This window comes from Mesoplodon densirostris, chromosome 20 (genome assembly GCF_025265405.1).
Source record: "Mesoplodon densirostris isolate mMesDen1 chromosome 20, mMesDen1 primary haplotype, whole genome shotgun sequence".
NCBI classification, from domain to species: domain Eukaryota; kingdom Metazoa; phylum Chordata; class Mammalia; order Artiodactyla; family Ziphiidae; genus Mesoplodon; species Mesoplodon densirostris.
Genome location: NC_082680.1, coordinates 7,526,139 through 7,553,694, shown reverse-complemented (window position 1 = coordinate 7,553,694; position 27,556 = coordinate 7,526,139).

Below are 27,556 nucleotides of genomic sequence, written 5' to 3'. Positions count from 1 at the left end.
TACAGAAAACCTTCAGATCAACTGTAATTCCCCAAAGCCACTAACGGGCTGCAGGTGGCAGAGGCAGGGTCAGAAGCTACGGGTCCAGGCAGTCCGGCCCCGACCCATCATGTTTTCAGTACAGGATGTGCCTCCCACTGTCATCTGAAAAGGGTCCCAGAAAAGTCTTGACATTAGAAGAAGGGATGTGATTGGGAGTTAGTGAAGGAAGAGAAGTAAAAAGAGAAGTTGGAAATTATTTAATATTATCTCCAGAACTAGCTTTATCTCTTTAATTACAGTAAAGAATGGATGTTGATGCCGCTGAGAAGGACAAACAAGAATAAAAAGACTGGGACTTCCCTGGTGGCACAGTGGTTAAGAATCCACCTGTCAATGAGGGAGACACGGGTTCCACCCCTGGTCCGGGAAGATCCCACAGGCCGCGGAGCAACAAAGCCCGTGCACCACAACTACTGAGCCTGCACTCTAGAGCCCGCGAGTCACAACTACTGAGCCCACGTGCCACAACTACTGAGCCCACGTGCCACAATTACCGAGCCTGTGCTCTACAGCCTGTGCTCCGCAACAAGAGAAACCACCGCAATGTGAAGCCTGCGCACTGCAACGAAGACCCACCGAGGCCAAAAATAAATAAATAAATAAATAAATAAATTTATAAAAAGAATAAAATGACTGGGTAGACTCTGCCTCAAAGCATTTAAAAAAATGGTATTTGGAAATAAGTTGAAGGATGAGTTGCAGCTGCAGGATGTCTGCGTATTTTAAAATCAACCCTTTCCATGCAGCTGATAGGTGATGGCATTATGTAAATGGAACCAGCCAACAATGACCAAATCAGCTGAGGGTCAGGGAGCTCGCTGTGCTGCCCATTCGATGCCCTCTGCCCGCATGTACTCATGGCCATGAACACACTGAAGCTGTCAGCGATGGCCGCATGCTGGGTTTACTGGAACATGCAAATGTGGACACATTAAAAACTTTGCTTCCCTACATTCTGTTCTTGTGACAGCGCAAAAGCTGTGTCAACTGTGGCTTTCCACTTGCTTTTCACGTATGAAAAGGAATATAGGAGGGACAATTATTCTATCATCTGTTGACTGTCAATTCTCACTGCTTGGAATGTAGAACTTACTCATCCAGAATCAGAAAATTCCACTGCTAACGTGATTAGAAATAGAAAATATGAACAGAACAATCACAAGTACTGAAATAGAAACTGTGATTAAAAATCTTCCAACAAACAAAAGCCCAGGACCAGATGGCTTCGCAGGTGAATTCTATCAAACATTTAGAGAAGAGTTAACACCTATCCTTCTCAAACTCTTCCAAAATATAGCAGAGGGAGGAACAATCCCAAACTCATTCTACGAGGCCACCATCACCCTGATACCAAAACAAAGATGTCACAAAGAAAGAAAACTACAGGCCAATATCACTGATGAACATAGATGCAAAAACCTCAACAAAATACTAGCAAACAGAATCCAACAGCACATTAAAAGGATCATACGCCATGATCAAGTTTATCCGAGGAATGCCAGGATTCTTCAATATACATAAATCAATCAATGTGATACATCATATTAACAAACTGAAGGAGAAAAAACATATGATCAACTCAATAGATGCAGAGAAAGCTTTCGACAAAATTCAACACCCATTTATGATAAAAAGCCTGCAGAAAGTAGGCATAGAGGGAACTTTCCTCAACAGAATAAAGGCCACGTATGACAAACCCACAGCCAACATCGTCCTCAATGGTGGAAAACTGAAAGCATTTCCACTAAGATCAGGAACAAGACAAGGTTGCCCACTCTTACCACTCTTATTCAACACAGCTTTGGAAGTTTTAGGCACAGCAATCAGAGAAGGAAAAGAAATCAAAGGAATCCAAATCAGAAAAGAAGAAGTAAACCTGTCACTGTTTGCAGATGACATGATACTATACATAGAGAATCCTGAAGATGCTACCAGAAATCTACTAGAGCTACTCAATGAGTTTGGTAAAGTAGCAGGATACAAAATTAATGAACAGAAATCTCTTGCATTTCTATACATTAATGATTAAAAATATGGAAGGGAAAGTAAGAAAACATTCCCATTTACCACTGCAACAAAAAGAATAAAATATCTAGGAATAAACCTACCTAAGGAGACAAAAGACCTGTATGCAGAAAATTATGAGACACTGATGAAAGAAATTAAAGATGATACAAATAGATGGAGAGATGTACCATGTTTCTGGAATGGAAGAATCAACATTGTGAAAATGACTCTACTACCCAAAGCAATCTACAGATTGAGTGCAATCCCTATCAAACTACCACTGGCATTTTTCACAGAACTAGAACAAAAAATTTCACAATTTGTATGGAAACACAAAAGACCCCGAATAGCCAAATAAATCTTGAGATAGAAAAATGGAGCTAGAGGAATCAGGCTCCCTGACTTCAGACTATACTACAATGCTACAGTAATCAAGACAGTATGGTACTGGCACAAAAACAGGAATATAGATCAATGGAACAGGATAGAAAGCCCAGAGATAAATCCATGCACGTATGGTCACCTTATATTTGATAAAGGAGGCAAGAATATACAGTGGAGAAAAGACAGCCTCTTCAATAAGTGGTGCTGGGAAAACTGGACAGCTACATGTAAAAGAATGAAATTAGATCACTCCCTAACACCATACACAAAAATAAACTCAAAATGGATTGAAGACCTAAATGTAAGTCCAGACACTATAAAACTCTTAGAGGAAAACATAGGCAGAACACTCTATGACATAAATAATAGCAAGAACCTTTCTGACCCACCCCCTAGAGAAATGGAAATAAAAACAAAAATAAACAAATGGGACCTAATGAAACTTAAAAGCTTTTGCACAGCAAAGGAAACCATAAACAAGACGAAAAGACAATCCTCAGAATGGTAGAAAATATTTGCAAATGAAGCAACTGACAAAGGATTAATCTCCAAAATTTACAAGCAGCTCATGCAGCTCAATATCAAAGAAACAAACAACCCATTCCAAGAATGGGCAGAAGTCATAAATAGACATTTCTCCAAAGAAGATATACAGATGGCCAACAAACACATGGAAGAATGCTCAACATCATTAATCATTAGAGAAATGCAAATGAAAACTACAATGAGATATCATCTCCCACCGGTCAGAATGGCCATCAGAAAATCTACAGTATAAATGCTGGAGAGGTCAGAATGGCCAGAATGGCCATCAGAAAATCTACAATATAAATGCTGGAGAGGGTGTGGAGAAGAAAAGGGAACCCTCTTGCACTGTTGGTGGGAATGTGAACTGATACAGCCACTATGGAGAACACTATGGAGTTTCCTTAAAAAACTAAAAATAGAACTCTCATACAACCCAGCAATCCCACTACTGGGCATATATGCTGAGAAAACGATCATTCAAAGAGTCATGTACCACAATGTTCACTGCAGCTCTATTTACAATAGCCAGGACATGGAAGCAACCTAAGTGTCCATCGACAGATGAATGGATAAAGATGTGGCACATATATACAATGGAATATTACTCAACCATAAAAGGAAACAAAGTTGAGTTATTTGTAGTGAGGTGGATGGATCTAGAGTGTGTCATACAGAGTGAAGTCAGAAAAAGAAAAATAACTACCATATGCTAACACATATATATGGAATCTAAAAAAAAGAAAATGGTCATGAAGAACCTAGGGGCAAGAGATGGGAATAATGACACAGACCTACAAGAGAATGGACTTGAGGACACGAGGAGGGGGAAGGGTAAGCTGGGACAAAGTGAGAGTATGGCAGGGACATATATACACTACCAAAAGTAAAATAGATAGCTAGTGGGAAGCAGCCACATAGCACAGGGAGATCAGCTTGGCACCTTGTGACCACCGATAGGGGTGGGACAGGGAGGCTGGGACAGAGGGAGATGCAAGAGGGAAGGGATATGGGGACATATGTATATGTATAACTGATTCACTTTGTTATAAAGCAGAAACTAACACACCATTGTAAAGCAATTATACTCCAATTAAGATGTTTTTAAATAAATAAATAAATAAAGTTTCAATAGACTATTTTGGGGTTATCAGTTGAGAACGTGAAAATGAACCAGAATTGATTTTTTTTCATGAATAAGGGAAAATGGTTAAGATTTGAATAAATATAAAATAATATGGGATAAAAGTCAAAATCTTAAGGCAGCCTCCTCCACATTACCACTTGGCTTTTTTCAAAGATTCAGAAAATCTACCACTATTACATTCGCTGATGCTTGTTTCAACCCAGGTTCCCAAGGAAAACTGAGGCAAACAGGTAATAATTGCTGAGACCGTATTTTATAGATACAATCCAAGGGCACTGTTAATTAGGGAAAGAGAAATGAGGTAGCAAACGTTAGGATGCAATTCGATGTGCAGTTATCTGCTGGCTGCAGCCCACAGTAACCCAGAGAGAGACAGGCTTCATCACGTGGCAGGGGCTTTCTGCTTGGCCACCTGCCGTCTCCAAGGAGCTGCACAGAGAGAGTTTGCCTCTGCGTATTTCAGGAGAGGGAGGGGCAGTCCACGGGAGGGAGAGAGGAAAGGAAATCTGTCTGTCAGCTTTGCCCTTTTTTCATATTTCTGATATTCAGATTTTTTAATGTATTTCAGGTGACATCATGGGTCTTTGGCACTGCTTGGGGAACCAGATTTTGTGTCCTGTGGTATGATGTTTCTCCCAAGTTCAGAAATGGCACAAGGAATCAGGACATCAGGGCACAAAACAGAAGTCAAGACAAAGGACCCAGGCTTCCAAAATAAATAGTTGCTCGGCCCTGAGGGTAGGACTGTGTGAATATTCATGGGAGTGACTGGTAAATAGTCACATGCTACGTAAATGTCAGGTACTATTTTTATAAATTTCCTCTGATAATATTTATCTTCACTTTAAGACTCTAACTTACTTCGAAGAAATGCATCTACATCTATATCCTCGCATTACATAATAAGAAAGTCCTAACAGTGAGAGGTCCAAAGAAAAATGATAAAAACAAAATTTTACAATAAACCCTTCAGACATCTGGTTTCAGCTGTAGTACGTTAAGAAGTTGAATGTCATCACTCCCATTCTCACAACAAGAAAAAGATAAACAAACTGTGAATCAAGGACTATTTCTGGATGCATCAGTGGACTGAACTGCTACCCCCAAACCTAGGACAAGTGAATGCAGAGGCTGGCAGACGGTATCTGCTTAACTAGAGAAGATGCTTCTTGAGCCACAAACTGGTAAGAAGTACTATATGGTAATTTTGATGGATTTCTTCAGGCTGAGTTTGTACTAGCAGGAGAGAGGGAGAAACTTCTAGGGGCTACAGTCTTAAAACTCACACTTTTGTGGGAATTACCTCCAAGAAACCACCACGCCCTCATGGTGAACATCAGAGGAATATCCCTTCCTGGTTCCAGCAGGGCATGGGGAAGAGTAATTCTTATGAAATTCACCCAGAGCATGCTTCACAAGAAATGGCTACTCAGTAGGTGAAATGACTTTTCAAGAGCTTTATGCCAGCTGGAAGAATGGCACTGTCCCCATTCCAGCTCCCTCTAGACTTCCTGTCTCAGCAAAGGGGTTAAAAAAAAAAAAACTATACCACAAAAGAAACAAGTATAAAGATCACAGCACTAAGGCGCAGTCCCACTAAAAGACTAAACTATAGTTATAAGATTAAAAAATGTTTCCCCTCCCCAATGTCTCACCACTGTACCAACAGGGATCCAGTATAATAACAGTGGATTACAGCTGGAAAAGCTAGAAAACACAAACTCCACCTGTGAACGTGTTCTTAGGGAACCTCAAATTCAACAAATGAATATGAAGACAAGGTCACTGGAGGAATCTGAAGGTTCTGGCTTCTACAGCAATCACAAACATTAAAAGCAAACCAACTCCCAGCCAGAAAAACATAAAATCTCACACTGAAGGCCTACCTACCTCAGTTCCTATTACCCCTTACATCATTCCAGCCTTCAACAAAAGTTACAAGGCATGTTAAGATGATGAAGAGACAAGGAAAGCATCAGAAACAGACTCAAATATGACAGAGATTTTGGAATTATCAGACTGAGAATTTTTTAAAAACTATGATAACTAAGCTAATGCTGCTAGTGGAAAAAATGGACAAGATGCAAGAACAACATGCAACTTTACTACAAATATAAGAGAAAAGGAAACTCTAAAAAAATTTAAAAGGATACACTGGAAATCAAAAACACCGTAAGAGAAATAATGTCTTTAATGGACTCATAAGGAGACTGGGCAAGACCAAGATAAGAATCAGTCAGCTTGAAGATATTTCAGCAGAAACTCCCCACACTTTAATGCAAAGTATTAAAAAGAGCTGTCCAAGAAGCGTGGGACAATTTCAAAAGGTGTAACATATTATTAATCAGTGAAGTAGGAGGAGAAGAAAGTCAGTTGAGTAGAAGAATATTTACAGTAATAATGACCAAGAATTTGCCTTAATTAATGACAGACACCAAACAACAGATGTTCAGAAGTTCAGAGACTTCCAAGAAGGATAATCTCTCTCTCTCTCTCTCTCTCTCTCTCTCACACACACACACACAAACCACCTAGGCATACTGTATATATTTTTTATAAATTTACTTATTTTATTTTGTTTATTTATTGTTTTTGGCTGTGTTGGGTCTTTGTTGCTGCACGCAGGCTTTTCTCTAGTTGTGGCAAGCGGGGGCTACTCTTCGTTGAGGTGTGTGGGCTTCTCATTGTGGTGGCTTCTCTTGTTGCGGAGCATGGGCTCTAGGTGCATGGGCTTCAGTAGTTGTGGCACGTGGGCTCAGTAGTTGTGGCTTGTGGGCTCTAGAGTGCAGGCTCAGTGGTTGTGGCACATGGGTTTAGTTGCTCTGAAGCATGTGGGGTCTTCCCAGACCAGGGCTTGAACCAGTGTCCCCCACATTGGCAGGTGGATTCCCAACCACTGAGCCACCAGGGAAGCCCGGCATATTGTATTTAAAATGCAAAAAACTAGAGACAAAAAATAAATGTTGAAAACAGTCCAAAAAAATAATAATAGGGCTTCCCTGGTGGCACAGTGGTTGGGAGTCCGCCTGCCGATGCAGGGGACGTGGGTTCGTGCTCCGGTCTGGGAGGATCCCACGTGCTGTGGAGTGGCTGGGCCCGTGAGCCGTGGCCGCTGCGCCTGCGCGTCTGGAGCCTGTGCTCCGCAATGGGAGAGGCCACAACAGTGAGAGGCCCACATATGACAAAAAGAAAAAAAAATAATAATAATCTAATTTCTAGAAGAAGTGTAAGAATTACAGACTACTCATCAGACAACACAACAAAGAGGAGAGTGGAGTAAAATATATACAATGTTGAAAGTAAAAGTTAAGAACTAATACCCAAAAACCATCAACCTAGAATTCTATATCCAGTAAAATTATTCTTCAAAAAACAAGGAAAAATAAAGTGTTTCTCATTTCAACAAAAACTGAAAAAAATTGTAGTTGTAGATTGGTCTTTTAAGAAATGTTAAAAGAAACCCAAAGGGAGAGGAAAAAAATGACATAGATGAGAAACTCAAATCTACATAAAGGGTGTACAATAGAGAAGGGAACAATGAATGTAAAATACAATATTTTACTTTTCTTATTCTTAATTGTTCTAAAAGGTAACTGTTTTAAAATAATAACTGTAAAAACATATGGGGTAATTATAGCATATAAATAATTAAACCAAATGAAACAATACCATAAGAGGCCAGAGAGAGGGACTGTCAATAATAAAAATACCTGTCCAACACATGAAGCAATATAGTGTTATTTAGAGGTTGACTTAGATCAGTTACAAATGTATACTGAAGAATCAGTAAAATGATTTTAAGTAAAAGCATAATTGATATGTTAAGAGAAGAGATCAAGTGGAATAATATAAAATGTTCAATTAAACTCAGAGAAGACAGAAAATGACAAGAAACAAAGAAAAAATACAGTGATTAGTAAACAAACATTATAAGTATTAATCGAAAGATATAAATAATCACTTTAAATGTGAATGGTCTAAATTCAGCAATGAAAAAACAGAGATTGTCAGAGGGAATTAAGAAAGAAAAAAAAAGAAAACTAGAGCCAACTAAAAGTCTTTAAGAAACTTTCTTTAAATATAAATATTCAATAGGTAAATAGTAAAAGGACATATAATGTTTACATTAATCAAAAGTGACATGGAGTAGTTATATTAACCACACATCTGAGGTAAAGAAGGACAATACACATGATGAAAAGGATCAATTATCCAGGAATATGTAACAATCCTAAACGTACATGCACCTAACAACAGAATGTGTAACAGGTAAGGCAAATCCTTACAGAACTGAAAGGAGAAGTAGAAACTACTATAGCAGGAGACTTCAACATCCTTCTTTTAAGGATTAATAAAACAAGCAGGCAAAAAAAAAAAATCAATAGGAATATAGATGACCTTAAAAGCAGTATCATTCAATTTGATCCAAATGATATTTACAGGACACTCCATCTAACAACAATAGGATACATGCTTCTTAAAATCACATAGAACATTTACCAATATAGACATGATTATGGGCTATAAAACACAGCTTAACAAATTTAACACAACAGAAATCATACAAAGTATTTTCTCACACCATAATGGAATTAATCTAGAAAACGAGAGCATAAAGAAAACTGGGAATTTTTGAAATATTTGTATATTAAACAACACACTTCTCAATAATACATGAGTCAAAGAAGTCCTGAAAAACTAAAATATTTTGCAGTAAATGAAAATAAAAATACAATTTATCTAAATATGTATGGTGCATTGAAAAAGTGTATAGAGGGAAATGTATAGCACTAAATGTATATATTAAAAAGAAAAAATCTAAAACCAATAATCTAAGCCTCCTGTTTTGAAAATTAGAGAAATATGAAAAAGAGGAAAAAATAATAAAAGTTAAAGAAGAAATAAATATAATTAAAAACAGAAAAATAGATAACATCAATATAATTAAAGTTTTATTTGAAAAGTCAGTAAAACTGATAAACCTCTAGCCACACTAACCTAGGAAAAAAAGATGTAAATTACAAATATTGGAAATAAAAGAGGGATCTTTCTACTGATCTCTACTCAACAAATGTGCAGTTAAAGCATAATAAAGAATATTACAAGCAAACTCATACCCATAACTTTATTTCGATAAAATGGACTATTCTTTGAAAGGCACAAACTAAGTCATACAAGATGAAATGAACAATCTAAATATACCTATATCTGTTAAATAAATAAACAAAGAAATCATGAGGCTCAGAGAGTTTCATCAGTGAATTCTACCAAGCATTTAAGAAAGAGAGGATATCAATTCTCCATAATATCTTCCAGAAATGAGAAGCATAGGAAACACATTCTAACTCTGAGATCCAGTTTACACTAATATTAAACCCAGTTTCAAAGGTAGAAAAAGTTAATTTCTCATGAACACAGATGCAAAACACTCAACAAAATATTAGCAATAAAATTCAACAATATATAAAAATAATTATACACCATGACCAGGTATCCTGTGCTTGTTCATCAATCAAAAATCACTCAATGTGTTATATCACATCAACAGGCTAAAGAAGAAAATTTATATGATCATATCAATTAATGCAGAAAACATATTTCACAAAATTCAGCAGTCATTCATGATAAAAGCGCTCAACAAACTAGGAATATAGGGGAACTTCTCCCACCTGAAAGAACATCCATTATATACCTACAGCTAACATCATAACAGGGAGCGAGAAACTGGACACCACCATGACCTGGAGCCTAGCAAAGATTCCCCTCTTACACTCTGACTCAACATCTACTGGAAGTCCTACCTACCACAATACAAAAGGAAATAAAGTTATACATATCGGGAAGGAATAAATAAAATATTTATTTGCAGATGACATGACTGCCTATGTAGAAAACACAAAACAACTGAGAAAATAACTCTTGGAACTAATAAGCAAGAAGAGCAAGATTACAGGATACAGAGTTAACACACAACAGTGAATTGCTTTCCTATAGACCAGAAAATTTAACTACTGGAATTTGAAACTAAAAGATAATAATAAAACATTACTATTTACAATCACACCAAATAAAATGAAACACTTAAGTACAAAAATAATAAAATTTATACAGAATCTATCTAAAGAAAACTACAAATATCTCATAAGAAAATCTAAACAAATGGAGAGAGATTCCGTGTTCATGTATTGGAAGGGTCAATATCATTAAGATGTCAATTAGCCCCAACTAGATCAATGGATTCAATGCACACTCACTTAAAATCCCAGCAAGCTATTCTGCAGATATTGGCGAACTTATTTTAAAGTTTATATGGAAAGGTAACAGCCCTATAGTAGCCTAACTATTACTGAAGAACAACAGTTCAAAGACTCACACTACCTAAATACAAGACTCACTAAAGCTACATTATTCAAGACAGCTTTATGCAAGACAGCATGGTACTGGTGAAAGAATGGACACGTAGAAGCAACAATAACATCTAGCAATGAGGCCCTCTAGTGCTCAGATACTGGTTTATAATGTCACCGACCCATGAAAGGAACCAGGGTTCCTTGGAGGAACGGCTGATTCTAGGAATGGGGCCTGGAGCAACTTATAGTGCAGAAAGTAAGAAAGTACTCCCCTCAAAAGTCTAAATTGATGGGACTATGTCAAAGCGATATAGGAGCCAACTCAAAGAGGTCATAATGGCCAAATATGGAATAATTTTGGCAAAAAATTAACTAATTAAATTAAAAACTAATTAGAGAATGTAGTATTGGATGATATCTCAAAATATAAAATAAATATCCATGAGTCCACACTGATATAAATGATTGAGTAATTAAATGAAGAGGAGAGAACAGACAAGTCTCTCGTGCAGAAGAATTCCAAATAATATTAAAAAAAGATATTCTGTCCTCAAGGAAGTAGAACAAAACTGCCATCCCTTAAATGTGGGCTGCAAAGATGGACCCCCTTCCAAAGTACACAGGATGGAAAGTGGAAAAAAAGAGAATAACTTTATAGTCGAGAAACATGGTAAATACTACCTCAGCCCAGTAATTCAGTCAATACTACGATGAGGAGTCATGTGGATAGTACGCACTTCTGATAAGGTGAGATGAAAACAGCACTTTATCTCATGAAGTCGTCCTCCCCAAAGCCCATAATCCTTGTCTAATTGTGAGAAAAACATCAGGCAAATCCAACTGAGGGACAATCTACTGATACAAAATTCCTGATGAGTTACCTGCAATCTGTCAAGGTCATCAAAAACAAGGAAAGTCAGAAACTGTCAGAGAAAAATACTCTAAGGAGACATGAAAACTAACTGCAATGGGGTTTCCTGGAATCCTGGAACAGAAACAGTTAAAACAGTTAAAACTGTAAATAAATAAGAATGAAGTATGGACTTTAGTTAATAACAATGCATCCGTATTGGATTATTAATTGTAAAATGTACCATACTAATTAATACAAGATGTTGATAACAGGAAAATTGAGTGTGGGGCATATGAGAACTCTATGTTATCCTCTCAAATTTCTGTAAATATAAACATATTCTAGAAAAAAAATTTTTAATAAATGATTTAAATGTGTTTATTAGCTTCATTCATGTTTAAAGTCAGATAACCTCAAATTTATTATATATTTATACTTCAGGAAGTTTCAAGGAGTAATAGAAAAAGCCCTATAAACTACTAGGTTTAAATTCCACCTCTATCACTCTTCACCTGTGCCATTACATGCAAGTCCCTGTCTCTTCATTTTCCACCTCATGAAAATAAGTGGTGAAGTGTTTAGATCCTGTCTAACTTTCCTTCTAGCTCTGGAATCTGTAACTCCTTTCTCTAAAAATCACTGGAAGAGTGCTACTTTCATTTATAACCAGTTAATAGTCATCAACTGAATACTGTATTGTCTTTTATTCTTCATGAGGCCCGATGAATTGACATTATTAATATAATAAAACATTCTTTATACAGCTAATTCAAGATAATCAAAAGGGCAGGAAGTGATTTTTTTTTTAAATCATAGAGTCAGACTATCAGGGCGGGAATGAGCTATTTTACAGGTGAGCTGACTGAGTTCAAGAAAGAGAGGAAATTGTGAATTTATTTAGTTTGTGGTAGAAACCTACAGGCATCCGATGCATTCTACAATTTTAAATGGAAAATTAGCCATGCAATTTTTCCTTTAAAAATGTTTCATCATACACCTATTAAACTCTCTCCATTAAAATATTAAGAGCAAAAAGGATACCACTCTTCTTCTACAGTTACACAAACTATATATATGTATATATAAAACTATGTGTATGAATTATACATATATACTATATAATTTTGAATAGTTTTCTATGAAAACACTTGTACAATTTGCTTATTTTACCTCTGATTATAGCATTCAAGTGCATGAAGCAATTGCCTGCCCTAATTTTAGAGTAAACGTCCTTCATGGCTACTCAGAGCTGCTGAAGCATGAACATGATTTCAGCTCTGACCCTGGAAGGGACCTACTTCTAAAGTGCATGGTTGGGTCCATGCCCCCCTGGGGAGGCACTCACTGGGTTTGAATACAGGTCAACTGTTGGGGGGCATGGGGCAGTATTCATCAAATGTGCTTTCCAACATGAACAGGAACTAAAGTCCTGAAGGGAATGAAGACAACAGAAGACCCATGTTTTCTCATTAATGAAAGCTGCTCACTCCCCACCAACCTAGAGAGCACCCATAAACACATACAAAGGACATGATTTTCAACTGCTGGAACAGTCTATTCCTATAATTAAGTGAAGTACAACAAAATTTTGAACAACTCACGTGGATCATCATTAAGCCTAGGTACACTGTAACGTACTATTATCAAAAACGAAACTGCAAGGACACGATATTATTCCCAGCTTTAGGGGCAGAGAGGTGATACAACAGAGTAAACAGAAATAATTAATAGAACCCTGAGAAAGATCTCAGTGTCCACTTTTTTTTAGACCATTATAGGAAACCTCTTATTTTTATTATCAAATATGTTATCCCCTGGAGATACAGCATTTAACATGGTTCTCAGAGTCCAGCGCTGTCCAGTAGAACTCTCACTTTAAATGCCTACAATTAAATCGGCTAATAAGAATCATGGTAACGCAAAGTTGCCCATGCTTTCCTGTTGAGAAAGGATCTTCACATCCCTAGTTTATGGAGGTTAAAATAAAGGGGGGGGGAGGACAAATTAATCCAATTACCTTGTTTTTTCCTTCCTTATTCCAAGGAAAAAGAGTGTTTCTTCACAATCAACATTCAGCACATTTCCCTAATTAATGCAATTTGATAAAATGAAACAAATTCATGATGTCATTAGCTGAGCTCTGCCTAATGAAGTTGGGTTATATGAAACATTAACTGCAGAGCAAAATCCATTTCTGCAGCCAAGGAAACACACATTTATCATTTCAGTACATTTACTTTGAAAGTACCAATCATGAAGGCTTATCACTACAATCATCATGTCTTGATAAATCAACATAAATTAGCATTTTGATCAGTGCCATCATTAAGCCCAGGCTGTGAAAGAAGGAACCCACAGCTTGGGAAAGTGGCACAAGTTAACTCTGCCTCTTGACAGAATGACAAGGGACTGCCTGATGGACAACTGCTGTTTTCTCATTGGAAACTGTATTTATCTTACCAAGTTTGACAGAGACCATCCATACGCTTCAAATCATGGACGTTTGATTCCATAGATACACTGTGAATACCTTAAGGAGAAGACAGTTTTGGTCCACCTCATTTAAGCAGAAGGCAAAAGAGCTCAAAGTTACTAAAATGTATGTGAAACCCACCAATACCCACATTCCTTCAGCCTCTTTCATGTAGCCTTTTTACTTTCCAAGCAATGTATCCATTTCACATACAAGATTTATCTCCTCACTGGGATTATGAGAATGTTATTTAAATATTTTTAAATTCTTGACCTTCTAAAGGAAAAACAAATATTCTTACAAATTCACTTCATCCCTTGTCAGGTAATTATAAATACAATAAACTCAAATATTCCTTTGGCTTCCTTTTCTCTTTCTATTATTTAGTATACATGAGGTTTCTAGCTAGTGGTTTATTTTCATTTTTATCATTTTTGGCAAAAGTTAATACCCTATTCAGTTTTTCTTTGTGTGTGGTTTTTTTTTTTTTTTTTTTTTTTTTGCGGTACGCGGGCCTCTCACTGTTGTGGCCTCTCCCGTTGCGGAGCACAGGCTCCGGACACGCAGGCTCAGCGGCCATGGCTCACGGGCCCAGCCACTCCGCGGCATGTGGGATGTTCCCGGACCGGGGCGCGAACCCGTGTCCCCCGCCTCGGCAGGCGGACTCTCAACCACGGCGCCACCAGGGAAGCCCCCGTTTTTCTTTGTTTTTAATGCATGTCCTTCTGCTGTACAACCTCATTCAAGACATTACATCCCAGTTAGCAGTCACTGCCACAGCCTCCTCTTCTCTGTTAACAGTTACTTGGAGTTTATTGGATCTTGGCAGCCTTGCAGAAAACTGGTTGGGTGATTTAACGAACGTTGAGATTTGTCTGGTCTTTCATCCGATTGGGATTTATTTGATGTTTTCCCCATTACTAGAAGGGACTTATGGGTTTTCAAGAGGAAGACCACAGAGGTGAAGCACCATTCTCATCACACCACATCAAGACACTGATACCCAGGACAACTCTCACTTAAAATAACTCTCATTGAACTGGTTAATGATAATCATGTTGACACAAAGTAGCTCATGCTTTCACACTGAAAAGGGACCAACGTGATTGGTCACCATCAACATGCTTTACTACTACTGATGTTAACCTTGACAGCTGGCTGGGTTTACACTAAAGAAGCTCTCAAAGTTACCTGCACGTTAGAATCACTAGGGGATTTATAAAATAGACTCATTCCTGGATCCCACTCTGAGAGATACTGGTTTAACTGGTCAAGGGTGTGGTCTGGACATCAGTATTTTTTTTTTTTTTTTCTTTTTGCGGTATGTGGGCCTCTCACTGTTGTGGCCTCTCCCGTTGCGGAGCACAGGCTCCGGACGCGCAGGCCCAGCGGCCATGGCTCACGGGCCCAGCCGCTCCGCGGCATATGGGATCCTCCCAGACCGGGGCACGAACCCGTATCCCCTGCATCGGCAGGCGGACTCTCAACCACTGCGCCACCAGGGAGGCCCTGGACATCAGTATTTTTAAATGTTCCACAAGTGGTTCTGAGGGGCAGCCAGTGTCGAGAACCACTGCCTGAAATGCTGAGACAGGCCACATGAGTGCAGGATTAATCCTCTTACTTGCCTACTTAACCTCACATGTAGAATGGCATTTGAGGCAGGTGACCTAACACTGACCCTCAAGGACCAACATGAACCCTTATTAGGGGTCTGAACTTCATCAGAACTTAGCTCTTTTGTGGTTTTGCTTATAATGAAATTTTGGTCTCACCCATGCCTCCTTTTGACCGGACAAGATGATAAAATATAACAGCAACAGTCTGCAACTTGAAGCAGCCCCAATCTGTACTGTAGGGCACTTGCATATCTGCTGGTGACAACTGAATCCTGGCCTCAGCTCTGCGGGCTCAGGAGGGAGGCTGGCACCTGCTGCCTTCTGCCGAGGCAGTCATGCACTGTCCTGCTTCCTCCACTAAAGTTCCTTCCTAAAGATTAAATGTATCTAGAAGAATATCAAAACTGTTATAAAGCTGTGGTAATTAAAAGACAATTGTTTAAGGTTAGATCTGAAGATCACTGCAGTACACTAGACAAACCCTAATAATTCATTCCATAAATGGGAGCGTGTATGAAAAGATGTAGTGTCACCAATCAGCAGGAATGGACTGAATTGCCTAGGATGGTTTAGTTGACCGGATGAGTAGAAAATAATAACACTACTTCATATGACTCAGAAAATACATTCCTGATGTTTTAAAGATCTAAATGATAAATGTAAAACTTTAGAAAAATAATTGGAGGCAACAGATAAAATACTCTATGAATATTCTCAGGATATGGAAGAACCTCTTGAGCAAAACAGAAAAAACACAAATAATGATAAACATGAACAAATTACATACATTAAAAAATATTTTCAACAAAATAAACATATTAGAAGCTATCTGAAATGCATAAGCCAACAAAGTATTAGTAGGATAAGTGAACAAAGAATTAGTAGGCGGATAAGTTGGATCTGAATAGATCTTATGTTTTGTTTATATTAATGAAACAAAAAGCAAAATATCACAAAATGTAGGTTCAATGAGTTGCCATTTATCTTATGTGTCAAAAGCACACAAATGAATAATAAATATATTGTTTAAGAGGTAAATGTACAGTAAAAGTACAAAGGCATCTCAGGGAAGGATACATACTTATCTCAGGGAGAGTGAAGCTATGATGGAATTAGGGAGGGTTGCAAAGGATATTTTAATAATATATCTGAGTTTCAGTTGGAAAGTCATTATTTGAAATAAATAAAGTAAAATGCAATTGTGTGAACTGCACAGGGGAATAAATGGTTTTATTAGTCTATATTTTTCTCAGAATATTTGAAATTATTTAATCATTTAAAAAGTGAATTAGAAAACAAAAAGAGGTGAAATCTATAAAAGGCTAAGGTGCATATCTCAGAGTGCTTAGATTATGGGTGTTTATATATTTTCCCATTTAACTCCTATATTTTCCATTTGCAAAAAAGATAACTGTTGTAACAGAAAAATTTTTGTTTGAAAGTGAATGTCTTTTTAATTTTTTTCAATTTTTCAAATACACTGGAAAAACAAATTACCAAACTCTCTCTGCCTCTCTCTGTCTCCATATCTACCTCTATCTATCATGTTTCTATCTATCAACTATCACCTATCTATCATCTATCCAACATCTACCCATCTACCATCTATCTACCTCTAAAAACAAATGCACAGAAAGGCTTATAATTTAAAGCATACAAATTTATTTCCTAAGCATTAGTGTTTTTATCAGAACAAATTTATGTTTCATTGCCCTGTTCAGCATTTTACCATAGGTCATTCCATGGATAAAAAATCTTGGGTAAAGTGACTTAGTCTTTTAGATTCTAGCAGTTCATTAATTCACTCATTGAGTGAGCCTTTACTGAGTATCTTGTTTTGGCCAGACACTGATCGTGTCTTATTTTTACATTGCAAGGTCTAAAACCCACATGCTCATTAATTATTTTTTTAAAAAATCCTTTTAGTGCCCAGTATGTTACTTTAGATTGGTAGGCAGCAGTATTTAAGAAATGCTTAGACTGTCTTGAATTAAAGCCAAGGTTTAGACGGAGACCATATTCCTCATCTCTAGCTCAATATTCTATCCCATATTAACTCATCAGTTTTTATCTGGTCTCAAGGGCAGATGCTTAATCACTGTCCATATATGTTCTTATAATTCCTGGGAAAAAAGGGAATTTATGATAATAGAAGACAAATAATTCTTCATAACTGGGTCAAATTGAATATAAAAACCTCAATACCTCTCTAATTTAGAGAGATTTTTTTTCACTTACTAACACAGACTAGTTTACTGCCATCCTTTCAGCCTTACTAGTGATTTCTTCGGGAATAAATGGTTTTATTAATATATGATTAATTAATCTGTACTTCAAAGATAAGATAATTGTTTCCACAGAACACTGAAAGTCAGAATGACCTATGGTAAAATGCTAAACAGGGCAATGAAACATATATTTGTTCTGATAAAAACACTAATGCTTAGGAAATAAATTTGTATGCTTTAAATTATAAGTCTTTCTGTGCATTTGTTTTTAGAGGTAGATAGATGGTAGACGGGTAGATGTTGGATAGATGATAGATAGGTGACAGCTGATAGATAGAAACATGATAAATAGAGGTAGATATGGAGAGAGAGAGAGACAGAGAGAGAGAGTGGTAATTTGTTTTTCCAGGGTATTTGAAAAATCGAAAAAAATTAAAAAGACGTTCACTTTCAAACAAAAATTTTTGTATGAATATATACAAGTCAGAATGTTCATCGCAATGCTAGTACAGATGCATTGGAAATTAAATGCAGCACCCTGGTCAGAGGTCTGGTTTGGTAAAGCAGCTGCATGTGAGAGAAATCTCATGTCCATCTTGGGCAGCTCAGGCTTTGACTGAGAGAGGTTTCTGCATCTGATGAGTCTCTCTGAAAACTAATACTACCTGGTTCAGGTAGGGATGGTGGCACCTTAAGGTTTGTGGAGAAAAAAAAAGAAAAAAAAAAGATAGATTCTGTGAAAATGCCCAACCTCTTACTCTGAAAGGGACCTCTGTACACGTGATTACACTGCTCTCCTCTGTAATTATACAAGAATCATCACCATCTTTGCACAGAGGCCTGATGTTAATTTAGCTTCTCCTCAGTGGACTCTGATGAAACACTAAGCTTTTTTTTTTTTTTTGAGCTATGAAGTGATTCTTGATATTGTACACTTCAGATTTTTCTTCTTTGTGGCAAATCCGGTTGATCATTTTCTGAGTGTTTACATCCTGCTTCCTATTGCCAGTTTCAGGTTGGTTCGTTAATTTATTGAGGTCTTTAATTATATTTTCACTCAGTCCTCACTGATTTTTTTTAACTAATAAAGATTTTTGAAAAATTATGCCAAGGGTGCTCACAAATGGAGCTGTTCAGAAAGGATCATTTGCTTCAAATAATGCTCTTCAGTTCAGGCAGCAAAATCACACCTGCTATTTGCTTTTCGCAGAAGTCGCTTTTAGTTCAGATCACCTGGCCCTGAATTTCTGCTTTGTTTTGAAGGTTCTTTATAGGTGTTGCCTGTTTTGGGCCTTTGTTTTACACTTAGCATGCACTAAAGGATCAGACACTCCTAGATGTTAGTTCTAGGAACTCTTCCATGGATAGAAAATCTTGGGCAAAGTGACTTAGTCTTTTAGATTCTAGCAGTTCATTAATTCACTCATTGAGTGAGGCTTTATTGAGTATCTAGTTTTGGCCAGACATTGATCGTGTCTTATTTTTACACTGCAAGGTCTAAAACCCACATGCTCATTAATTATTTTTAAAAAAATCCTTTTAGTGTCCAGTATGTTACTTTAGATCGGTAGACAGCAGTATTTAAGAAATGCTTAGACTGTCTTGAATTAAAGCCGAGGTTTAGACCGAGACCATATTCCTCATCTCTAGCTCAATATCCTACCCCATATTAACTCATCAGTTTTTATCTGGTCTCAATGGCAAACTTCTGGAAAAAAAATAAAAACTGTGATAAAGACAGATAGACTTGGATAAGGGCATAATCAGCATGATATAATGAGGAGATGTATTAGGCTGGGACTCCGTGGCAAAAAAAAATAATAGTAATGGAAGCAGCAGCGGCAGATCATACTGCAATGCTTTTGGCTCCTAGGACATGGGGAGGAATATTGGGCAGGAATAATGTCCTAATGCAGTGGGTCTTAAACATGTCATTTTCCAGACTCCTTTCTACATTTTAAAAATGATTATCCCACCTAGTCCCTTTATTGGTTTGGAAAATATTCTTTTTCCCCCCCAATGGTTTCTGTACAATTTTAACCCATTTACTTGACTTCAAGATTAATGTTAATACTACACACCTCTTAAGCAAGATGAGAAATTTAGAAAGATTTAACTCTGCTCTTCCACAATTTTGGTGTCTAGCATTTCAGTGCAGATGTGTTTTCCTCATGGTCACCACCAAGGTCTTTGTTAAGGGCAGTATGTATTAAGATGTAGCTGCGATTGTTGTTCTCTGGTTAATCCTGAGGGTTGGATCACTGGACCACCTTTCTTTTTTCACAACCACATCATTTATTAGTCTTTTCAAATTTTTATTAAGGATCTCTAGTAAACACTTTGTGCTGTTTTATTTGTTTTCTTTGTTTTCCCTTATTCATGAGCAATATTCCGGTTAGACCTAAAGTTGTTAACTGAGGTTCGTCCCCTAGAGTCCTTGTACTTTGTGGGTTCCTGTTATTTCTGATAAGAAACATGCTGTCTGTTTACGCTTCCCTGCAGACAACCTGTTGGAACTGGCCATGGTGTTGGCAGGGAGAACACACTCACCTGGGGTTTTGAGGGGGTTCGATAAGGATTTGATGTGAGTGGGTAGGACTGAGGAACTGACAAAGGATCTCAGGACTCAAAAAAAAAATACTCTATAGATGTACTTTTTAGTTTGCTTCTGCTAAAGCAGTAAGGATGTGACCGGTTCTAGAGACATTTTTATATATTTTTTAAAGGATGACTGCACCATGCAAATGCTCCGCATTCTGGTCCTTTGCGAGCTCACAGCACGCTGGGGTTTCTTATTTCTCCCCACTTACTCTCTGTCTGGCTGTGGTTCCCATTTTCCTGCAGTCTTCCTTCTTCTTCCTAGACAGTGAGCAAATTTCTCTTTCTTCTTAGCTTCATGGACAAGGCGGCTCTCAGAGGCTCTAATCTTTAAACCTGGCATCTGTTCCAACTCCCACCTCACACATACCTGAGGTCCCGTTCCCTGTACTCACTTCTGTATTAATACCACCTCCCCTACTTCCTACTGGTGGGACTGAAATCTCCTTCCACAGACACATATTTCTTTAGCTTTGTAGACAAACTTGAAAAATACACTTGAAAAATTAGTACTCCTTCTTCTGAACTCAACTATTTTATATTTGATCAAGTATTTCTATGTATTTGGGAGAAAATGTGAACCATCCATGCCCATTCAGTCCGTTCCATTACCTGCATCATGTGGAATTGACATCCTTCTTCCAAATATGGGGACAAGATACTGAGACTATTTTAAATAACTGTTTAATAAAGACTTTTTCTCTTATAAAATGTCCCGCAGAATATGTGGGTTTGTGTTTCTAATAGGCAGAAAAAAGGGAATGGAATAGTTAAGCTTGTGAAGCTCTCCCGAAATGCCAGAAAATTGCTTGTTTTCTTCTTCACACACGGCTGAATTACCATTAACAGTGTGACTGATATTTCTGCTTTGTCTTGGGAGACACTGTACTTGGGAACAGTTCATGTTCACGTTGATAGTTGATAATTACATCCAGTAGAATGTGTTTCCTTCTGTATGTGTAAGCCACAGTGTTCTGCTTTCTGCAAGTATCTGCTGAGTGGCGATAGATTCCTTCTATCAAACAATAAGGCTGTTTTGTGTAAGATCCATTCATTACGGTCCATGCACTTACTCCTTTCATTTCTTAGCAACTGATTTGTTATTATTATGTATTATTTCATATTGTCTTTGTAATATATGGATATGGGCACGCCACCTCCTGAATTTTTCAAGTGTAAGGATAAGTGCCTTATGTGTATTGATTACAATCTATAGCAGAACTCTGAAAGTTAGGCATTATCCAGATTTACAGTGAAGAAACTTGCTGCTCACAGAGGCTGAGTAGCTCTTGCCCAATTCACTGGTGGCAAAAATAGGATTTGAATCAAGTTTTATATTTTATAAATACATATAACTTCCATTGCCTTCAACTTTCCAGATAAATGAATTGCAACAGAGAAGTTGCTGTACGCAGTCTTGGCCAAAAAGCCAGCTAATGGCATTAGGCTTTCAAATCAGCATATTTTCTACTTTAAATGCATTTCACAGAATTAAGGGAAATGGTCTCTTCACTTTGCCTTTTTTGAGACTCTGTGCCCAGGACATATACGAGCCTGGGAAGCAAATTACTATGGTTCCCTGCAGCACGGTGAATTCTACATACAATAATTAGTGCATTTTAGTCATCATAAATTTATCCTCACCTTCATTCAATCAATACATGGTCTTTCTCTGTGCATTGGGTGACAGGAAATATGGCAGTAGACGGGAAACTGGAGGAAGCTAAAGCTCAGTGCCTGGTCTTTGTAAACTCAACATCAAGAAGGAAAAGTGATAGAGAGCGTAGATTAAAACAGGATCCTATGCACACAGTAGAAGCAGGTACACAATGGAAATATGACAAAGACTTATTCCAGGAAAAAAAAAAAAACTGATGAGGGGGTCGTCAGATTTCATCTTTAACAGAAGGGTTTCTTCACGTTAAATATTACAATATGGTATAAATTTCACTCCTCAAACCAGAGGACATATGAAGACATGTCACTTTTCAAACAGCCTTCAAATGCTTCATTCATTCACTTCTTCAAAAATATTATTGGGGGCCAATTTTATTCCAGGATATGTTAGGTTCTGGATTTGGCAAGGAAGGGCGTGATCCTTGCCCCCATGGAGCTTACAGTCTGCAGGGAAGACTTACCATTAGTCAAATTAACTGAAATGTACACATGCCAAACAACTCTAGAAATGCAACTGTGATGACAGCTGTGAAAGTAAGGACAGGGCTCAGAGAGTCAATAATGGTTTTGGAATAAAATAAAGCCATCTGCCGCTACATGGATAGACCTAGAGATGATCACACTAAGTGAGATAAGTCCGACCATGAAAGATAAACACCATGTGGTATCACTTATAATGTGGAATCTAAGATATGACACAAATGAACCTACGTACAAAACAGAAACAGACTCACAGACGTAGAAAACAAGCTTATTGTTACCAAAGTGGAAAGGGGGTGGGGGAGGGATAAATTAGGAGTTTGAGATAAGCAGACGCAAACTATTATATAGAGAATGGATAAGCAACAAGGTCCTACTGTATATCACAGGGAACTATATTCAATACAATCAACCATGATGGAAAAGAAAAAACATTAAAAATAAAATAATGGTTTTGTTTCCTCTTCCACCTGATCATGGGTGCGGTGGGGAAATTCTTCTCTGAGGAAATGATCTGAGATCTACGGAATTTGTAGGGATTACCTGTGAGAACTGGAAAGGAAAGAATGCTCCAAGCAAAGGGAGCAACAAGTGCAAACACATGAAGCGATTCTGGCAAACACGTGATACTGAACGAGGGCCTGTGTGTCACTCAGCCGAGGAGGGAAGGTCGGCACAAAGACAGAGAGACGCAGAGAGCAGCCCATGTCACCTCTGTGGTTCACGCTAAGGACTGTGCTGTCAGCTAAGGAAAGGGGGTTGACACATGACCGAACTGGCAACAATATGGAAAATGGGTTAGAACACTGGCCAGAAGGCGTGCAGTCCGAAGCCACTTCACAGGCTATTACCTTACTCCAGGTGGGAGAGGATGCCAAGGAAATGGTTCACCCAGAAACCCTCAGCCACCAACACTAAGTTCACACAGGCATTTTTTTCATTCCTCACTAAGAAATCAGAAATTCCTTGTTTTCAGAAAACTAGACCCAGCCATTCTTTACCTAAGAATCTAGAGCCTTCTGCTCATAGCAGAAATCAATGGTTCCGAAACTAGATTAAGGTGCTTTGATGAATTATTCCACATTCAAAGAGGAGGACTATACCAATGAAGAAACACTCTGCTCATTTAGAATGTTACGCTTATTTCTGAAATGACAACAATTTTCTGAGAGGTCTTGATGTTTCCCTTAGAATAGCCATTCTGACCCTGACTAGACTACTAAGAGATTTGCTGATTTGTGCATTCGGTTTGTCAAGGAAACAAGGCCAATCATGGATGAGAAATTCAGAGAAAACTGAATACAGAGCCAGCATACACGGAGATTAACAGAATCAAACCCAAAATAAAACAACAACAGAAGCCTAGAGCCAGCCTACAGTAATATTAATTAATTACTTTGCTCCTTAATAACTCACTTTCTTAATTTAAGAAAATTTCTTGGACTAAAATTCCCTGCATAGTGAATTTCACTCAGCCTGCAGTGTGTACGTGTGTGTGTGCACGCGCGCACACGTGTGTACCCTTGAACATCATTTGACCACATAATTCTCTTCCAAATGCCCTGGTCCTAGTCCGTGAGGGCAGGAGACAATATACAGGGCAGTAATCAATATGTCTGAAGAGATGGGGCTACTGGCCATACAGCTGGTAGCAGCACTGACTTGAGAAATAGTAACAGTGATGGCAGGTAAACGGGATGAGGACGAAGCAGTTAGGCAGGAGGCAGTGGCTGGGGCAGGATCGCGGCGGTCAGTGAGAAGCTCGCGAGAGGAGCACCAGCTGTGGAAGAGGAATTGAGGTTTTCTATCTACTTCTCGAGAAATAAGCTGGCGACCAGGTTCAACAGTTCTCTGCTCCACCTCATATTTCTGTTACGTAATTTCTTCTCCATTGTTTTAAAAAAATAACCCAACTTTTGTTTCCCTGCATGCCTTTAAAACAGAACTTCACACAAACATAAATGTATATTAACCACGTATAATATAGCTAACTATATGAAACTTATATGGCAGGCATGAATTTCAAGCCAGATGTGAATATGAGAAAAATATCACTGATGCATTTCTCTGCCACGGAAGTTAGTTTAAACCTCGGGTCATCATTTCTGTTTGGTAGCGGAAAACAATCTTAACCAAGTCAAGGTAAGTTCAGTCATTTCTAGATTTGTTTCATTTATTTTCCAGGTAAATATTTGGTCTATTCAGGAAATCTGTCCTTCCAATTTCCTTCCCATTTTCTTGGTGCCAGGGAGAGAGTATCCTGTAAGTACATTAGTCACACTGATCATTTTTGTTCGACCAGAGCAAAGTACATGAGATTCTACTAAAAACTCGTCATGTTCAAACAAGATGAATTGGCAGTGGTTACATGTTAACTCAGTACCAACCAGTTACTGTCTGCAGAGAAGTGTGTGTGTGTGTGTGTGTGTGTGTGTGTGTGTGTGTAAACCTAAATCAACCACAGTGATATGCCTTAAGACTGCAAATATTACTTTCATGGCACCTACTGTAAAGACTGTCCTATCATTTTCTTCCTGAGAAGATGAAATTGATAGGAATGTAGTGAATTCTGAGACGCAAATGAAAATTTCACTCTATGTATCTCTGAATATCTGTATTCATCCACACTCTACATGTCTTCAACTCAATGTACAATAACTGGACACAGCGTCTTCACTCACAGCCAAGAGTCACCGGCCTGTCCTTCTTAGCAGCTTTGAGTAAAGAAAAGAAAACATTGTCACTGTTCTGCCTCCTTCTAGTGATGTGAGCCTGGGAAAGTCATTTAACCTCTCTGTATTTCAGTTTCTGTTTCTTACTGGGACTCAACTTTCTCACCTCCCAGAGTTTTGGGTCAGTTTCATAACGTCATGTCTTCATGTCTGCCTCAAGATGCCTAGGGCAATTCCCACCAACAAGCGCAAGAGGTTTTGCTGTTTTTGCTGTTTTACTTGAAAAACAACCTTATCCCAAATTGACGTCCTTTCTTGAAAAGTGAATTAGGAGGAAACGTGCACCGATTATTATATAACAAAAATAACTGCCTCAGTAATTTTATTTTCTACTTGCAGAACTTCTTCAATTTGTTACAGTAAGTTAGTGCTACTCTTACAAATACCTGACATTCGTGGAATGCTCATTGTGTGAAAAGTGTTCATCTAAATGCTTTAAATGTGTTACATAATAAATCCTCACAATAGCCTCTAATTTGGATGTTGACGTTATCCCTTTTTCACGGATGTTGAAACTTAGGGCCACCCAGAGAGGATAAACCCTTCCACATGAGTTTCTAATGAGCTAAAAAAAATCTTATTAGAAGGAAAGAGAGGGAAGTAAATGACTCACCAAATGGCCTACAACTAAGAGCCGAGCATCTCATTTTAAGCTCACTTCAGAAGTTAATTGCATGAAATTCCATGGACAGCATTTTTACCCTAGATGTCTCAGTTTCCTACTTAAAACAAAAACGATATGATAAAATTTTCTCCATTACTTTATGAGGCAGTTAGAAGCATCAAATTAAATTTAAAAAAACCCAAAAAACTATAAATGGGTTCCATATATCTAAAAATCTTCTATTAATGCAAACTTAACTACCCTTAGTCTTTTATATTACCCACTCAAATGGAAGTCCATGAATTTCACTTATTATCTGCATTGATGTTGACATTTGGAAGTAAAGTTGTTCTTTTACATTTTATATTATTTTACCATAATGATACTTACTACTTATCATGCGACCCCAATTCCTTGTCATTAAGAATACAAAAGGATTAAAACTTAGAGACTATAATAGGAGAGAATGACTCACTTGTACTCTGATTTACTTGAACGGAAAGGGCTACTAAAGGTCAATTTTTTAAAAATGTTTATCATAGGAGAGAATGAAGGAAATGAAATAACTACTGAGTCTAAAATCTGATAAATATAAAATTACACCTATAGCAAAATCCACAGCAGTTAAACAAAACATGAAAGCCAACTCAATAGTAAAGGAAACTATAAGTGGGAGACATGTAATGTTCTAGTTATTATTTTGATTTTAGTTCAATTGTGATGGAGTTTTGGTAGTAAGTAAATATGATAATAACTTAGATGTGCTGATGAAAACTACCCTTTGAAATTGATATATTTGACTTGAATAAATCTTTAGTACAGACATAGCAATCTGTGGCATGATTAAACAAACATTTACATATTCTTTATATTAAGAGAATACAGCCACCGTGAGTGTAATTTATAAGACTCTCAAATTTCTTAGAGGTTCTGTGAATGGTTATTCCTATTGTCATATTTTAAGTCTAATTTCCTTTCCTTGAGTTCTTTTTAACCCTGCTCCACAAAGAAATCATTATGTTTAATAACACATTTGTCTCAACTGGTTCTTCTGGAAAGATTAATCTTTTTTTTTTCATTCAAAAAATGAGAGAGACAGAGAGAGAAAGGAGATTCAGGAATATCAGATATGCAAACTTTGGAATTAGATTTTTATCTTCTTTTCCTGGAAGGATTCATAGCAGTTCAGTAATCTACTGATTATTGAATATAAATGAAACAGATGAATATACAAGACATGCAAAATTAATAATAATTATGAATATGGTTGTTACATAGCCATTGCAAATATGGTAGTAAAAGATTCAATACAAATATTTATTAAGAAAGAGACAGCTGGATAAATACAGACTGAATCCCAGGTATACGATGTAATATCTCTGGGATTTTGTTCAGAACAGTGAGTCTTTCTGATCCTCATCACCTCATCGTGGGATTTTCTAGACTTGGTGTATTTGAGTGTCACCTGTGGAATATTCTCCCTGCCCCATAGGTACTATGGGAATATAAGAACTATGGAAACTTTCTAGCTTTCCACTGAGGAATAAGTCAAATGTGAAATAATCATAATTATTTTATATGATCACATGATTTTACAAAATGTTATAACTATTGATATGATCACTGTAATTCTTGAATCGCCAATGTGCTATTTTCTAAGGCATTTTTAGCATAAGAAGCCTTTTTTTTTTTTTTTTTTTTGCGGTATGCGGGCCTCTCACTGTTGTGGCCTCCCCCGTTGCGGAGCACAGGCTCCGGACGCGCAGGCTCCGGACGCGCAGGCTCAGCGGCCATGGCTCAAGGGCCCAGCCGCTCCGCGGCATATGGGATCCTCCCA